Here is an 18,588-nt window from a genome sequence, read left to right on the forward strand (position 1 = left end):
ACCCAGATTCCACTTCCTGTCCCGCTTCCCTCCATTCCCAGACAGCAGCTGCAGCTGGACCCTGACCACAGGCCGGAGGGAAACCTAGCGCCGACTTCTTGCTAGAAGCAGCGACTGGGGCTTCCCTAAGCTCTGAGTCAGCCACCCTGCAGCCCCTTTCCCCACCACACCTTCCTGCCTGGGCCACGGAAGCAGCCCTTTCTGAAAGGAGGAGTCTGGAAATTCATCTATCTGGTCCAGCCCACTCCTACTTTCCAAAGGAACAAACGGAGGCCCAGAAGGAGGCAGAGACCTGTCCAAAGCTACCAGAGTGGGTTGGTGTCAGGGGCCACCACCTGGACCCAGGTCTTCTGACTTCAGGCTCTCAGAAGTTTCTGTAGGTAACTGTTGAATAAATGGATGGATGGAAGGATGGACAAAGGGATGGAAATCCTGATGGGTATGTCCCTACAACAGTGACAGGGGAGTCAAGAATCCATTGCACTTGCTCTTCTTGAAGAAGACTCGGGGGTGGGGGGGCAGGTCACTGGGGAGAGCAGCCAGGGTCCCAGGCCCCGCTGTGCCACACCATGCCAGTACTTGGAGTGAGGGTGTTGCTAGAACTTACTTCCAGAGTCGTGGAATCACACTGTCTCTGGCTCTTTCTAAGGAGCTCTTGCTTTCACCTCTTCTGGGATGGAGGTGGTGAGGGAGCAGTTGCCATCATCTCATTAACAAAAGTTTATTGGGGTGTCTCATATACTGAATCTAGAATTTGCATTGCAAACCCTGCAGACAAGCTCCCTGCACTTATGGGGGAGACAAACAGCCAATGAGCAAATAAAGGATTATCCCAGTTGACAAACTCATGTGATGGAGGCAAACGTTGAGATGCCTTTGGTGGAGAGAAGGGCTGGGTCTTCATTGCCTCTCTGAGAAAGTGACATTTAGGCTGATCCCAGAAAATAAGAAGGAAACCAGCCCAGTAAAGCTCCAGGGAAACAGTTTTTCCAGGCAGAGGAGACAGCAGGTGCAAGGGCCCTGGGGTGAGCAAGAGCTCAGCATTGTCATCAAAGAAGGGCCACAGTGGGTGGCTGGAGCACCCTGAGGGGTCAGAGGGAGGCCCCGGGAGAGGTCTGTGAGGCTGGCCAGGGCCAGGTAACCCAGGGCTTCATGACCAGGGTGTAAAGCCCGGGTCTTACTCTGAGATCTGTGCCAAGCCAGAGAAGGGTTGTAAGCAAGAGGGTTGCTGGAATCCAGTTTTATGTTTGAAGATCATATTTTGCTTTAAAAAGAGTGGGTGGGGGGTGGGGGTGGGGTGGGAGAAAAAGGCAGCAGGGAGACCGGTTAGGAGGTGCTGGCAATGGTCATGATGAGAGATGATGTCACCTGAAGGGTGGCAGTGTTGGTGAAAGAAGCGTACCCTTTACAGAGAGCTTTAGGTGGTGGAAATGATGGGGCTTGCTGAAGGAATTGACGGCTGTGAGAGAAGGGGAAGAGGAATGGCTCCCACGTCTCTGGCTCTCCAATACCCATAAATGCCATTTAATAAGACTGGGAAGGGTGACACGGAATGCTCGGCTTTGGATGAGTTCAGTTTGAGATGCCTTTATATTTATTTATTTATGTATTTATTATATTTTTTGAGATGGAGTCTCACTCTGTCGCCCAGGCTGGAGTTCAGTGGGATTACAGGCATACTCCCCACCATGCCCGGCTAATTTTTGTATTTTTAGTAGAGATGAGGTTTCGTCATGTTGGCCAGGCTGGCCTCGAACTCTTGACCTCAGGTGATCTGCCCGCCCAAAGTACAGGCATGAGACACCGCGCCCAGCCTGAGATGCCTTTAGATATCCAAGGGGAAATGTTAAGAAGGCGGTTGGATATTAATAATGGTGACAATGATCATGATAATCATCTACTATTTGTATTTCTCTTTTCCTGTTTGCCATGTGCCTTGTCACCAGACCGTGCCCCTCAAGGGCAGAGACTGAGCCAGATTTTGCTCATAATCCCATTCTCAGCATTTAGCCCAGTGCTGTGCTGGGGTCTGGTGGGCAGGGCAGAGGGGAGAAGACATGATAATTATTTGTCAGATAAACAATTAAGTGGGCAGAAGCCACTCTGCAGACCAAGAAGGAAGAACAGCTCCTCCTACGACAGCAACAGATCCTGCCGAAGAAAATGGTCCAGGCTGGGTTTCTGGGAACATCAGCCCATGGCCTCCGCTCTCCCATCTCTGTCTTTGGTCTCCTCTCCCTGTCTGCCTGCCAGCTTCCTGCCAGGAAACATAGCCCCCAGGTATCAATCATTAACTAACAATCACCTCTCACACTGGAGGTACACTTCCCTTCTCAAAACACTTTGCCTTCCATTATCTTGAATGGTCCTTGAAACCACACCGGGATGGGGGTGGAGGCAGCATCCAATGCTCAGGACAGGACAAGAGGCTCTGAGAAAGGGAGAAAGCATTCCAGGTACTGGTGTAGCCAGGAGGGAACCCGGGTCTCCTGCCACCCTGCCTCTCGTGGATTTGCTAAGTGCCCCTTTTAGCCCTGCAGTTCTCCGAGTCTCCCTCCAACTCCAAGGTCCCTGGGATCCAGCTCTGAACTCTACCCAGGAGGATCTAAAGGCTGTGATATGAAGGTCCCCTTCCCCAGCCCTCCCTGGCATACTGCCCCTGCCCAGGGCCACTCCTCTGGTGGCCTCAAAGAGCCCCTGGCCATTTCCCAGCAGCCTCTGCTCCGTCCAGCAGACACATGCCACCTGCTCTCCACATCTAGACCCTTAGAACAATTTCCCCCCTGCTGGGCAAAGCTGTGACAGGAAAGGGACAGGACCTGACCCCTGTTTGGGAAACTAATTGTGCAACATTGTCCTATGAGGGGAAGCATGTGGCCGACGGGAAAGGCAGCCTGAAGAAGCCAGGGCTTTCTTTGAAATGAACATCTTGGCAAGATCCACAGAGAAATGTCCTTTTGGACGCCACGAACTCTGGGTCACTGCTAATTTATTCCGAGCCTGGTTGCAGTGTCTGGTCCCAGCATTCCTGGATTCAGAGCCTGGCTAGGTCATTGTCAAGCATATGTGGAGTTGCAGGGCAGAGGACAACCTGCACTCCCATCTTCTGTTTGTAACCAGAGGAGGTCTGAGCCTGTAGTCCATTCATCTGGGTCTCCTCTCCCTAGGCCAGCAAATAACACATTCTCAGCAGCAGGTAAAAGTTATTTTGAAACAAGTCTAAGTAAAGCAGATAATGGGACAGAAAGGTGAGGGAGAGATTTTAATGGTGTAGCTACACAAAGCATTTTTTTTTCCTTATAACCTAAGGTGATTCTGAAGATAATGAAATCATTGCATCATTATTTGGAATGAGTGCACAATAATGGCCACGTGTAGTGGACGCCTACCACATGCCAGAGACAAGGCTGGGAATTTTATATACATTATGTCTCATCTCACAGCGTCTTTGCAAGGCAGTTTTTTTTTCTTTTATACGGAGTCTCGCTCTGTCGCCCAGGCTGGAGTGAAGTGGCACGATCCTGGCTCACTGCAACCTCTACCTCCCAGGTTCAAGTGATTCTCCTGCCTCAGCTGCCCAAGTAGCTGGGACTTACGGGTGTGCATCACCATGCCTGGCTAATTTTTGTATTTTCAGTAGAGAGGGGGTTTCACCATGTTGGCCAGGCTAGTCTCGAACTCCTGACCTCAAGTGATCTGCCTGCCTCAGCCTCCCAAAGTTCTGAGATTACAGGCGTGAGCCACAGCGCCCGGCCTGGCAGATTTCTTATCAGTTTCACAGATGAGAGAATTGGGGCTCCAAGAAGGTCACATAACCCCCACCACCATGCCTCCACCCCCCACCCCACCCCCACCCAAGCCTCAGGTAGTGGTTTAAGGAGCTAGAATCCAAACTAGGTCTGTTAGATTCTCCCCTGCCCTCCACCAGGTCCCTCACGATTCTGTTGATGGGAGACAATCTTTAACAAGTGACTCACAAAGTGACTCGGGTGTAATACCCCGATCTGTTCAGTGCGTTCCTTAGAAAGCTCCTCACGATCTCAATGCAGTCATTCTCTGGTTCCCGTCTCCCCTTACAGCACCGAGCACCCATTTCGTTCCTACCCTTGCCCTTCAGGTATAACCCGTGGCTGGTTCCCTTCCTTAGAAAGTGCATTCATGGAGGCCAGGACCACATCCCCTGCACCAGGCACATAGTAGGTGCTCAGTAAATATTTCCAGATGAATACATAAATGAATGCAGAATAATTCTTTTTCCTTAAGAATATTCTCTAATTCAAACTTGGTCTCCTGTTTTTCTCTAATTAATTCTGAGTAATCAGGTGTTTCCTGGAGCACCTTTACTCTAAAACCCTTTTACCTATGCTCTTATCCTATTTGCTCTCTCAAGTTCCTTGAGAGCTTGCTGGAGAGACACAATCACCTCCAATGGGGGATGGGCCAAAATAGGGCACGCAAGGCTGTGAGTGGGCTCTGCGATGCTCACTCAGATCCCCTCAAGGCTGTATTTTTAGTAGAGATGAGGTTTCATCATGTTGGCCAGGCTGGTCCCGAACTCTTGACCTCAGGTGATCCGCCCGCCCAAAGTACAGGCATGAGCCACCGCACCCAGCCTGAGATGCCTTTAGACATCCAAAGGGAAAGGTTGAGAAGGCGGATGGATATTAATAATGGTGACAATGATCATGATAATCATCTACTATTTGTATTTCTCTTTTCCTGTTTGCCATGTGCCTTGTCACTTCTTCCCCAACCCTTAGGGGTGCCCCAGACAGAGAGAGCTGCTCCTCGTCTGTCTTGCGCCCCTTCCTAGGTACCTGCACCCAGGGCTGACTGACTAGGGGCTGGAGGCCTGCCCTTGCGACAGCGATTCGAGGCCACCCCAGCCTCAGAGTGACCTGGGCAGAGGCCGGCTGTACCGCAGCCCACCGCTCCTCTGACCACTCCTGCCTCCTCTCTTCTCCCACCGTGTGAATCCCAAGAGCACTCCCGAATTCTGGCTCTGCACACAATTCTCCTCCTCAGATTCGCTTCTGGGGACCTGAACCTCCACAGGAGGAATGACTTCCAGATACTTCAGCAATTCCATGGCTGAGTCGGGACCAGAGCCCTGGACCCCTGACTCCCAGGCTCCTGTTAGAGGGTCCAGCTCCTGTGAGGCAGGTCCAGGTCAGAGTGCCAGGGACTCGGCCATGTGCTCAGCAGACCCATCCGCACCTGCCTCCCCATGTGGGCGGTTCACACGCATCAATAAAGAAAGCAGTAAAGTGGGGACGTGTTATGTGAGAAAAGGTTAGAAACAGGGAGTGGTCAAGAGGGCCTTGCCACTTTGGGAGGCTGAGGCGGGCTGATCATTTGAGGTCTGGAGTTCAAGACCAGCCTGGCCAACATGGTGAAACCCTGTCTCTACTAAAAATACAAAAATTAGCCGGGCGTGGTGCCGTGTGCCTGTAATCCCAGGTACTCAAGAGGCTGAGGCACGAGAATCGTTTGAACCAGGGAGGTGGAGGTTGCAGTGAGCTGAGATGGCGCCACGGCACTCCAGCCTGGGAGACAGAGTGAGACTCTATCTCAAAAAAAAAAGAGGGCCTTGGGGTGGGAGAGGTAGGACAGAAAGGTGGTTCTGGGACCGCCTCTGAGGGAGAGGAAGGGCAGGATGAGCCGGCTGAGCCAGGGCCACCTTCCACAGCTCCCAGGCTGCAGTTAGCCTGGGTGAGGCTTGGGCTCTGTCACCCAAGAACCCACCAACAGCTCCCCCTCTGCCCCAGGGAGTTTTGTCGCCAAAGTTTACTAAAGCTTTCTCAGCAAACAGACTCTAGCTACTCAACTCCTTCAAAGTCATAAACAGACCAGGACTCAAGGTGATACCCTCTGAGCTTTCAGCTCCTTTGTGGGGAGAATGTTTTGAAGTGAGGTGGAAAGAGAAAAGGAGTCTGTGAAGTTGCCCTGGGCAGGGAGAGAGGAGCAGAGCACAGGAACACCAGCTCATCTCCCTGGAAACCTTGACCGAAGCTGGCTTGAGGCACCGGCACCATGGCCACACCCTTCCCGGCTGGGTATTCCGCCAAGACAGCCCAGAGGAGGCTTCTGAGCAAAGGGTCCCTAGAGCTTCACTTCCCAGGTGGCCTCCTGGGCCTCCCAAGGCAAACTTCCCAGAGGAAGAGCAAAGGAAGACAAATTCCTTCCCATCCAACACCCATGGACTGCCAGCTGGGAGGAAGGAGGAGTGGCCATAATTAGAATGGACATATGTAGTGCTGCATTAGGAGAAAAGTGTTTTTCTTTAACATATTGACATTGATCAAAAATATCCCCCACCCTTTTTTTAAAAGATAAACTTGGCTGTGGGAGTAAATCCTGTCTGTGTCCCTCCCATATCCATATACCCCGAATTGTGCCTCTTGCTGTAAGCATCACTTCTCTCTGCCTGGGGCCTTCTCTGACTGCTAGGAAAGCCCCAGTGTCCAGGGAAGTCAGAAGTGCCAGGGAGTTGTGCCCTCTAGGAGCTGATCTCAACCATGTTACCAGGACTTGCTAGAAGAATGCCCCTGTGGGCTGCCCCTCATGTAGGCTACGTGGAGGCATGAGCTACTGAAGCTCCCAGAGGTCCCCAGGCGGATAGAGTCCACCTGCCCACATCAGTGGCGCACTCGTTAATGCAATCTGTACTGGTTTTTGTTTGTTTGTTTGTTTGTTTTCCTGCCCCATCTTGTTTCCGCATCCCCTTACTGCTCCCTGAGATCACATCCCAAATAAACTGCATTCAAATCCTTCTTTCGGGTTTACTTCTGGGGCTACTTAAAACAATCATCTATGATGTTCTTTGAGGGACCATGCAGTGATGCCTGTGCTCAAATCCTGGCTTCCCCCTCTACTATCCAGGTGACTTACGCTTCTGAGCCTCACTTTCTTTGCCTGTTAAATGATGATGATGATAATAGTGCTTACCCCATAGTTGGAGGTAAGGATTGAATGAGATTGTTAGGTAACATGGGGTACCTTAAATGGCACCGTACCTTAAGATGGGGCTGGTTCCGGGTTCTTCTCCCCTCCTTGACTGGGCACTGGCTGAACCCGCCAAAGAAGGGCCAATCAGAAAGAAGCATCTCCTGCCTTCCCTTGGGCCCGCCCCTAGCCCAATCCACGTAGGCCCAAGGGATATAAAACCCAGCAGCACACCAGCAGCCCTCTCTCTCTTCTCTGCTCGATACCTCCAATAAAGATCTCTTAGGCTGGGCGCGGTGGCTCAAGCTTGTAATCCCAGCACTTTGGGAGGCCGAGGCGGGCGGATCACGAGGTCAGGAGATCGAGACCATGGTGAAACCCCGTCTCTACTAAAAATACAAAAAAAAAATTAGCCGGGCGTGGTGGCAGGCGCCTGTAGTCCCAGCTACTTGGAGAGGCTGAGGCAGGAGAATGGCGTGAACCCGGGAGGCAGAGGTTGCAGTGAGCCGAGATCGTGCCACTGCACTCCAGCCTAGGGGACAGAGCAAGACTCCATCTCAAAAAAAAAAAAAAAAAAAAAAAGATCTCTTGACCGTGACCGGTGTAGTTTGGTCTCCGCCCAGCCCCTTTCATTGGTGCCGTGACTCGGATCAGGACTCCCCACCCCCCTCGGTGGGACCCCGATCCCTTTCGGGCTCAGTCCAGACCCCGGCTGGTCTTCACTCATGTTCCTGTTCGCCGACCTCTACGCCCAACACCGGCCTCATCTCGGTAAGTCTCCCCTTCCGGTGTCCGACACCAGTCAACCGGCTCCCGCCTCAGCCGCCCACACGGCTGCCGTAAATCCTATTTCGGACTCAGCCTCCAGGGAGCAGGGGTCCCTCCTTTTCCTCCTCACTCGCCAGGCCTAGGCCCCTTCCCCTTTCTCGCTCTGAAAATCCTGGTACCTGGTGGCCCACGGCCCTCGGCCTCCTAGAGGCCCTCAGTCCTTTGGTTTCGGTGATGACCGACTCGAAGGGTCTGACTCACAGCATGGTCATCGGCTGGTAGGGGATGCCTTGCCCAGCCCTTGCCATATATTTCCGTAAACCCCCTCTTCTCATAACGGGAGCCTCTGCATCCCTGCCGGCCGACTCTCCCTTACAATGCCTTTTAAATAACTTATCAGCCCTTGGTTTGGCTGCTGATCTCAAACCTAAATGCCTCATTAAATTGTGCACTCAAAACTGGCCCACCTACCCCCTAGACAACCAAAACAGATGGCCCACTTACGGGTCCTTTGATCCCAACTTTCTCCGGGATCCCTACAACTATTGTGAGCGAACAGGAAAATGGGCAGAGATCCCCTACGTTCATGGCTTCTTTCTTCTACGGGACAAACCCAACCTCTGCCTCCCTTGCAAGCCGCAACACCTTATCGCTCTCAAGCTACCAACCTCTTCTTCCGCTCCCGACTTTGATCCGGCCGACGAACCCCCGCCATACCGCCACCCTCCACCTCATCTTCCAGTCGCCGCTCAACCGGTTGAAACCGGCTACCAACCCGGACCACACGAAGAACCAAACTGCTTACGCCCCGCTCTCATGCGTCTCCTAAGTCCCCTTCTCTGGCTTTCCGCCTCTCACATCTTTACACTTTCCTCCGCCGGCGGGCCCTCTTCCCAGCCCTATTCTCACTATGATAGAAAACGGCTGGGACCCTGTCTTCCACATGTTCCACTTCGCCGTCTGGCTCCCACATCAACAAACACACCCCCTTCCTATATTATACCACTAAAAACAACGCCTCCTCCCGAGCCATACATATCGACAACCCCGCCGACCCGGTCTGGGGCCAGTCAGTTACAGGAGGCATATAGCCCAGCAATGCCTGGGCATATCCAACTCAAACCGTAACTATTTCCCGTTCCCTCAAAACTGAGTCCATCTCTAACCAAACCTTTAACCAGCTTCTCAGAAACTACCAGCTCCTAGAGACTTGTGAAGACACGGCAGACTCCAGAGACAGTCTCACACCCTGCTGACCTCTTAAACGGCCAATGACCAGCAACAGATACCCAGGATTGGGGCGGGGGAGGGGGTAGGCCTGCCCTCACACCCTAAATTAACTACCATCTTCTTTTCTCTTCGGGCAGACCAAACTCTACCCCTAGTACCCCAGATGGCTACAGCAAGCCGATTCTACCAATTCTTAAACACCCTTCGCTCAGACAGCTGGCTCATTGCCAACCCATCCCTGCCCCTCAACTGGCTCATGGCACTGGAGGACAAGGAACATTCATGGACCTCACGTCTAACGAAGTCTTCATGTCTAGCGCCCTATTGCTTGGCCTCATACTCATACTGTACCCATGCACAACCCTGACAGTTCTCCCTGTGCCCCCTCCCCACAGCGCCCCCACTCAGCAGGAAGCAGCCAGATGAACCACGACGCCTATTTTCCCCCATTTAAGAAAACAAAAAGGGAGGAATGTTAGGTAACATGGGTTACCTTTAATGGCGCCGTACCTTAAGATGGGGCCGGTTCCGGGTTCTTCTCCCCTCCTTGACCGGGCACTGTCTGAACTCGCCAAAGGAGGGCCAATCAGAAAGAAGCATCTCCCGCCTTCCCTTGGGCCCGCCCCTAGCGCAATCCACGTAGGCCCAAGGGATATAAAACCCAGCACACCAGCAGCCCTCTCTCTCTTCTCTTCCTTCTCCTTGCGTTGTGCCGCTCGATACCTCCAATCAAGATCTCTTGACCGCGACCGGTGTAGTCTGGTCTCCGCCCGGCCCCTTTCAGAGATAATTCACGTAAAGCAATTTTCACGGTACCTGGTACTTGGTACACACTGAAAAGCTACTAGCTTTTCGGTAGATAGATGGCCGTAAAACAGAGCCAAATGACAAACCACAAATTGGAGGGACAATATTTAGAGCAAATGATAAGCAAAGCATTATCATTACTAAATACGAAGAACTCTTGGAAATTATTAAGAAAAAGACAAAACTACCTTGTAGTATAGCAGCAAAGAATATGAATAGGTAATTCACAGAATAGTGAAAGCACCCAATAAACATATTAAAGGATGTTTAAGCCAACTCCACTAGTAAAGAAATGCTAAGAAAACCACAATAATTCGATTATGTAAACATTGTTCAATTGGCAATGATTTTTAAAGATTGAAAAGATCCTGTGATAATAAGAGTGCAGCAAAAATAGGCAGCTGATGATGAAAACGTAAATTGCTCCAGTGTTTCTACAGAACAATGTGGTAGTGCTCATTCAAATTCACAGATCACTCACAAGAACATCTACAGAAATCCCACATTTTTTGGGTTTAGGTGCAAAAATATTCATCACAATATTGTGCTAAGAAAATTTACAACAACACAAATGATGGTCAATAGGGGATTAAATAAACTATGGTATATTCAAACAACAGAATTCTAGGCAGCTATCAGAAAGAATGAGAGATTTACATGTATGCCAAGAAAGGAAGACTGAGATTTATTATAAAGAAGAAAAAGAAGTTGCACAATTCTATAAACAGCAAGATTCTATTCCTGATTAAGTGATACTTTTTATATATCCTTGTAAATTTTTGGAATTGCATAGACAAATCTGGAAATAACATATATCAGGGAGTGGTGGTGATTTCTGAGGCTTAGAATTACAGAAAATTTTTACATCTAAGTTACACATTTCTGTAATGTTTGAAATGTTGCCACTTTTTTTTCCTTTTTTTTTTTTTTGAGACAGAGTCTTGCCTTGTCACCCAGGCTGAAGCGCAGTCGCACAATCTCAGCCCAATGCAACCCCCGCCTCCTGGGTTCAAGCTATTCTCCTGCCTCAGCCTCTCAAGTAGCTGGGACTACAGGCAGGCACCACCACACCCAGCTAATTTTTGTATTTTTAGTAGAGATGAACAAATATCTCTTTTATAATTAGAAACGAAGCATGTGAATTTTAAAGAGGTGAATCAAGTTGTGGTGGTCTCAGCTTGCCACGACAGACTTACTATTCAGGACATAAAATGAGAATGTTCTGAAAAATGCCCACTTTACCTCGATATGTAGATCAAACAAAGGACACCTTAGGTGGTCTAAAGTCTCTACGAGTGGCTTCTTTTTCTTGTAGTAAAAGGCCAGGACTGCCACAAACAACTGGGGCCTCATCTCCCAGGCTCCATGCAAATGCCACTATGGCTCATCAAGCTTTGATCTGAATTCGTTTTTTGTTTTTTGTTTTTGTTTTTTTCTTTTTTGAGACAGTGTCTCGCTGCATTGCCCAGGCTGGAATGCAGTGGTGCGATCACAGCTCACTGTAGCCTTGACCTCCTGGGCTCGAGCAGTCCTTCTGTCTCAGCCTCACAAATAGCTGGGACCACGGGCATGTGCCACCACCACTGGCTAATTTTTAAAATTATTTGTCTTGCTATGTTACCCAGGCTGTGGATTAGGATTTGATGAAGTAGAAACCAGAAGCAGCTTGACTTTGGCCAGGCATAAAAATCCTCCCAGAACCTGTTTATGAAGGGACCTCCCTGGCCCCTTACCCAGATATAAGGGAAAACAATTGGAAACATTCCTTATGCAGGAACAATAACAACAATAATTAGTGCCACAAGGCTTTCCCAACAAAACCCCAATCACAGCCTCTCCCCATCAGTGCTAAGGTTGAGCCAAGTAATTAAAAAATGAAAACCCCTTACCCAGCCAGTTGACGCTGGAGAATGTGAAGAACACAGAAGTGGGAGAGGAACAGCTCTCCCTTTTATTGGTAAAAAAACCCACCTTCTCAGGTGAATCAGTAAATTCTATTTCACTGGGGTTTTGAAGCATTAAGTGGATGAGATGTTCCATCAATCCCAGTGAGCCTTGTCTCAAGCAGGGAGAGAAAAACAAGTTTTCCCACCTCAAAGGGATGGGAAGATGGGAGAAATACTTCCTCCCTGCCCAAGAGGGAACAAAGCCTACCTGTAGGTGTGTGCAGATGGGACACTGACAGTGGGTAAGCCAGGGAGGGAGCCTTCTGGGCCCTTTGATGCCTGCACCTTGCCAGGATCAGAGAAGAATCTCTGAATTCTATTCCTGATTACGTGATACTTTTTATATATCCTTGTAAACTTACATGTAGCAATCTCTATGAAATTGCAGTATGTTAGGGTTTTTGCCTTTTAATTACTTTTCAGGAGTGCCTTCAAAAACATTATACAAAATGGTAGCCCAAAGCCTTGATCAGCTTGAGCAAGAGCTTCCTAGAGGCCAGGCACAGTGGCTCATGCCTGTAATCCCAGCACTTTGGGAGGCCAAGGCTGACGGATCACTTGAGGTCAGGAGTTTGAGACCAGCCTGGCCAACATGACGAAATCCCTGTCTCTACTAAAAATACAAAATTAGTTGGGCGTGGTGGCGGATGACTGTAATCCCAGTTACTCAGGAGGCTGAGGCAGGAGAATCACTTGAACCTGGGAGGTGGAGGTTGCAGTGAGCCAAGATTGTACCACTGCACTCCAGCCTGGGCAACAGGGCAAGACTCCATCTCAAAAAAAAAAAAAAAGAGCTTCCTAGAGAGAAGAGGAGGAAGGACTCTTCCCATCTGGTAACACTTGTGCCACTTGTTGGTTGTCCATTAAGTAGGAAGCATAACTTATATGATGTACAAGCATGATGTCCCATCTTACAGATGAGGAAACTGAGGCTCAGAGAGATGATTAACTGGCTCAAGGTCACACAGCTGGTAGGTGGTGAGGTCAGGATTCAAACCCAGGTCAGTGTGACTCCACCACCAGAGGCTACTATTAGATTCAGAGGGAGAGATGTCTTCAGGCAACCCAGGTGGGATCTTTAGGCAGGATGCCTGGTACATTAGTTTCCTATTGCTGTTAGAACAAATTACCACAAATTTAATGGCTCAAAATGACACAAATTTATTATTTTAGAGTTCAGAAGGAGGTCAGAAGTCTGAAATGGGTCTTACTGGGCTAAAAACAAGGTGTCAGCTGAGTTGCATTTTCTTCTGGAGGCTCTAGGAAGAAAATCTGTTTCCTTGTCCTTTCCAGCTTCTAAAGCTCCCTGCATTCCTTGGCTTGTGGCCCCTCTCAACATCTTTAAAGCCAGCAATGGGTGGTTAAGTCTTTCTCACCATGCCATCTCTTTGGTTCTCACTCTTCAACCCTCTCATCCCCATTTAAAGACCCTTGTGACTACATTGGACACTCAGATAATCCCAGATAATCTCCTTAATTTAAGGTCGCTGGATTAGCAAACTTAATTCCATCTGCAGCCTAATCCCCCTTGCTATGTATCGTAACATATTATTCACAGGTTCCAGGGATTAGGATGTAGTGGGGAGCCATTATTCTACCTACCACACTCAGAGAGGCAGCAAGTTCATGGGGCCACCAAAGCCCAGGGTCTGGTTTCCACCTTTGCATGAGGATGGAGAAACTGACTCACTCTGGCTAAAATGTCCAATAGCCTGAATAACAGGCTAGGAATGCCTGAACACAGTGGGAGGACTGGCCTTTCAAGAGGCCACTTCCATTCAAGGCACCTCTGTCCTGGTCCTGATGGGATCAGAAGGATCTGGCCCACGGATTATTTACCCAGTCTTATTTATGTTTACTTTTATAAAAGTAATACCTGCTCACTCATGCAAGATATTCAAACATTACAGAAGTGCATGCCTATGAGACACTATAATGTGTCCATGAGGGCCGGGCGCGGTGGCTCACGCTTGTAATCCCAGCACTTTGGGAGGCCGAGGCGGGCGGATCACAAGGTCAGGAGATCGAGACCAAGGTGAAACCCCGTCTCTACTGAAAATACAAAAAAATTAGCCGGGCGTGGTGGCGGGCGCCTGTAGTCCCAGCTACTCAGAGAGGCTGAGGCAGGAGAATGGCGTGAACCCGGGAGACGGAGCTTGCAGTGAGCCGAGATTGCGCCAGTGCACTCCAGCCTGGGCGACAGAGCGAGACTCCGTATCAAAAAAAAAAAGAATCTGGGGGCTGCTCTTTTGGGAGATTCTGGCTCAGAGTCTCAGATGAGATTGCAATCAAGATGTTGGCCATGGCTGTAGTCAACTAAAGGCTTGTCTGGGGTGGGAAGATTTGCTTCCAAGGTTACTCATGTGGCTGTTGGCCATAGGTTTTCATTTCTACCACGTGGACCTCTCCATAGAGCTGCTCATTACATAGTAACTGGCTGTATTCTACTGGTCACACAGATCAACCCTTGCCCACTGTGAGAATAGACTATATAAAGGTTTGAATTTCAGCATGCAGGGATCCTTAAGGCCATCTTGGAGGCTGGTGTTGGGGATTGAATGGTGCCACTGCTCCTCTGTCTCCCTGCAAAATGTGTGTCCATCTGCAACCTGTGACTGTGAACTTACTTAGAAAAGAGGTCTTTGAAAATATAATTAAGTTAAAGGTCTCAAGATTAGATCATCCTGGATTATCCAGGTGGGCCCTAAATCCAATGACAAATGTCTTAAGAGAAGACACAGACAAAGAAGACCAGTGGAGATAAAGGTAGAGATAAAGAGTGATATGTGTACAGGCCAAGGAATGCCAAGGATTGCTAGCAGCCCCCAGAAATTGGGAAAGAGGTGTGGAGTGAATTTTCCCTCAAAGCCTCCAGAAGGAACCAATCCTGCCAACACTGTGAATTACAGCAGTCATAGTCCATGAATATAGCTGGTTACCACAAGAAATCAGCCCGTCAGTGTGATTCTCACTCTAAATTCAAAGGTATATATCTTGAGGTCTCCTCCTAACTGCCTGTGGAATCTTATGACAGCCATTCATAAATATTTATTAAACACTTACCATTTGCCAAGCATTGTTCTCAGTGCTGGGAGCACCATGGTGAAGAAAAGAGACAAGGATCTCTGCCTTCACTCTCTGTCTATCACAGGCTAGTGACATTCACCAGAAAGGAGCTTTCATCCTGGTAAGGATCAGTTCAATACCTTAGTACATTGGCTCTTCCAAATTCCTCATGTTATAATGATCTTATATATCTACTGGAGGAAGATTAAGATGAAAAGTCTTAGAGTTGGGGGTTGCATTTAATAAATGAAAAATACAGAATTCTGTAACATTGCCTATTGCAGGATAAATGTGAGGAGTGAATTATCCTTAAGCTGCTCTACCCCCAAATCATCATTCTTTAAGTGGAGATTGAAGAATGGTTCGCCCAATACCCACTGAAACCATCTTATGCTCTTCCACCTTTTCCATTTCATTCGATGGTTCTCTTTCTTTCCTGGTCTGGAAGGTCCCTTGTATACCAATGCAATCAAATTACCCTACCCTAGCCCACCACAAGGGTCGAGAGCAGACCAAAGTAACTGGTTAGACCAGTAAGAAGACGAGGATGGTATTTGATTAAGCAGTATGACCTTGCAAACTACTATTACATACACTAAGGTTTCTTTTCCAGGAGATAGATAGATAGATGATAGATAGATAGATAGTCTCAAAACCAAAGAACAGAGCATCTGCATTTAAAAAATACATGATGTATTTGCATATGGAATCCATAAATGGAACACCCACACTAAAACTACCACTCAAAATCATTTTGTGCACAGAACATATTACACAACAATTACTTATTTGCCTAAAATAGTGTTGGATTATTTCACAAAACCTGTATCCACACCTGTTTATTTGGCATTAGATGTGTTTCATTCCGAGTCATGTTATGTAGTCTTTCCTTTAAACCATTGTTTCTCAAACTCCAATGCACATCAGCATCACTTTGGATGGATAAATGCTCACCAAAAATAAAAATTCATCATAGAAGTTGTCTTTTTGCATTATTGAGGCAGGGTCCAAGAATCTGCATTTAACTAGCTCTCTCAGTGATTCTTTCTTTTTAAATTTTTTTTTATAAAAAAAAGAGAGAGATGGAGTCTCACTATCTTGCCCAAGCTGGTCTCAAACTCCTGAACTCAAGTGATCCTCCTGCCTCAGCCTTCCAAAGTGCTAGGATTACAGGTGTGAGGCCTCAAACCCAGCCTCTCTCAGTGACTCTGATACACAGAAACTTGCTCCTGGTGCCCCGTTCCTGACCCCGGGTCATTGCTTGGGTTATAAGTGATCTTCTGTTTTAATTGACATTCACCCTGTTCTTGGCCTTATTGGTAAACATAATACAGAAACTCCTTTCCTGACAGCTGTAAATCACCTGTCCCTTAAAGCACACCCCCTAATCTGCTGGGTTTAGCCCTGACACCATACTATTACAGGCAGGTCCAGCCTTCCATGGGAGGTATGAGTGTCTTCACAGAAAGGTCTCCTCTGGTCACCTGCAGGACTGGGCAGCCAAGCATAGCTGTCATTTTTAGATGAGTTCTGAGGCCACTCCTGGTATCAGCATGAATCACCAACAACACCTCAATCACATACATTTTAAGACGGGTGTTAGGAATCCAAATACCTCAGTTTTCTGAGAACTATTTACGCTTTTAGTCCCCTTTCATGGGTTTCCAGAAGCCCAGAGCTATTTCTATAAGGCTGGGAATAAAAACTGAGTGAGGGGCAGTGGGGGACATGAGTACACCAAGGTGGTGTGAACACTGGTCTAGGTTCTAGCTCTGCCACTTGCCTGGTGTGGGATTTTGGAAATAGACCCTTTCCTTCTCTGAACCATCAATGGCACCTTCATTCTTTATAGCTGGGGACACTGTCTTACAGGACTCTTGGGAAAAGACAATGTAGGAATGGAGGAGAAAGTGAAGGTCTGTAGTCACTTATGCAGTCGACAAGTATTTATTGAGTGCCCACTGCATGTCAGGTAGACCCAGGAGATGTAAGGATGACAAAAGTAGACATGCTGTTTTCTCAGAGCTCAGAGTCTACCAGGGTAGACAGACATAAAATGACTAATAAAATAAATAACTATAAAATTGTACCAGTTGTAAGTGCTAAGAGAAGGTCAATGGTGAAAGTCAAGGACCTGTGGTCAGGAGCTAACTGTCAGGGAGCACTGGTGAGGTCTGTGACCCTGAGCTATTGGCAGAGTGAGGGAGAGTAGAGGCAGCAGGATTGGTGGAAGGCAGCACAGGAGTTGGAAGGGCCTCACTAGCAGAGGACAGCTCGGGTCAATGAGATGATGCCCAGGGAGCTGAGTGGGGAGGACAATTCGGGGGACAGGACCTTCACAACTAGTACTCCATCATCTGTGTGACATCCTCAGGGTGGCCCCTCCTATGTCTTTCCAGCCTTGATCTATCAAAATCCTTCCTATTTTATACTCAATAGTTTATCTGTCCCACTCACATGACATAGTCAGAAGCAATATGGCACAGTGGTCAGAACGCAGGCTCTGGAGCAGGCAGACCTGGTTTCAAATCCTGGTTCCATTGCTTGTTGCCTGGGGGACCTTGGGCAAGATACTTCCTCCCTCTCAGCCTCAGTTTCCTCTTCTGTGAAATAAGGAAATAATATTACTTACCTCATAGTGAGAGGTGACAGCGTGCTGGCAGTCCTCAGCCCTCGCTCGCTCTCGGCGCCTCCTCTGCCTGGGCTCCCACTTTGGTGGCACTTGAGGAACCCTTCAACCCACTGCTGCACTGTGGGAGCCCCTTTACGGGCTGGCCAAGGCCAGAGCCGGCGCCCTCAGCTTGCAGGGAGGTGTGGAGGGAGAGGCGCGAGCGGGAATCAGGGCTGCGCGCGGCGCTTGCGGGCCAGCTGGAGTTCTGGGTGGGCGTGGGCTTGGCGGGCCCCCCAACTCGGAGCAGCCGGCCGGCCCTGCCGGCCCCGGGCAATGAGGGACTTAGCACCCGGGCCAGCGGCTGCGGAGGGTGTACTGGGTCCCCCAGTAGTGCCAGCCCACCGGCGCTGCGCTCGATTTCTTACCGGACCTTAGCTGCCTTCCCGCGGGGCAGGGCTCGGGACCTGCAGCCCGCCATGCCTGAGCCTCCCACCCCCTCCATGGGCTCCTGCGCGGCCCGAGCCTCCCTGACGAGCGCCACCCCCTGCTCCACGCGCCCAGTCGCATCGACCACCCAAGGGCTGAGGAGTGCGAGCGCAACTGGCAGGCAGCTCCACCTGCAGCCCCCGTGCAGGATCCACTGAGTGAAGCCAGCTGGGCTCCTGAGTCTGGTGGAGATGTGGAGAACATTTATGTCTAGCTCAGGGATTGTAAATACACCAATCAGCACCCTGTGTCTAGCTCCAGGTTTGTGGATGCACCAATTGACACTCTGTGTCTGGCTGCTCTGGTGGGGCCTTGGAGAACCTTTGTGTGGATACTCTGTATCTAACTGATCTGATGGGGACGTGGAGAACCTTCAGATCCCTGCTCAGGGATGGTAAACGCACCAATCAGCGCCCTGTCAAAACAGACCACTCGGCTGTACCAATCAGCAGGACGTGGGTGGGGTCAGATAAGAGAATAAAAGCAGGATGCCCGAGCCAGCAGTGGCAACCGGCTCGGGTCCCCTTCCACACTGTGGAAGCTTTGTTCTTTCGCTCTTTGCAATAAATCTTGCTACTGCTCACTCTTTGGGTCCATGCTGCTTTTATGAGCTGTAACACTCACCGCGAAGGTCTGCAGCTTCACTCCTGAAGCCAGCGAGACCACGAGCCCACCGGAAGGAACGAACAACTCCAGACGCGCCACCTTAAGAGCTGTAACACTCGCGGC

General features: G+C 49.4%; 1 protein-coding gene across 1 annotated transcript in view; it reads right to left on the bottom strand.

Moving 5' to 3' along the window:
* Window positions 1-17,359, bottom strand: part of ACCSL (1-aminocyclopropane-1-carboxylate synthase homolog (inactive) like) — a 90,679-nt gene extending 73,320 nt beyond the window's left edge. Inside the window, exon 1 of the mRNA XM_063641844.1 lies at window positions 17,281-17,359. The gene's annotated coding sequence lies outside the window, so the exon portion shown is untranslated. The remainder of the gene's footprint in view (window positions 1-17,280) is intronic.
* Between the last annotated feature and the right edge of the window lie 1,229 nt (window positions 17,360-18,588).

This window comes from Symphalangus syndactylus, chromosome 6 (genome assembly GCF_028878055.3).
Source record: "Symphalangus syndactylus isolate Jambi chromosome 6, NHGRI_mSymSyn1-v2.1_pri, whole genome shotgun sequence".
NCBI classification, from domain to species: Eukaryota; Metazoa; Chordata; class Mammalia; order Primates; family Hylobatidae; genus Symphalangus; species Symphalangus syndactylus.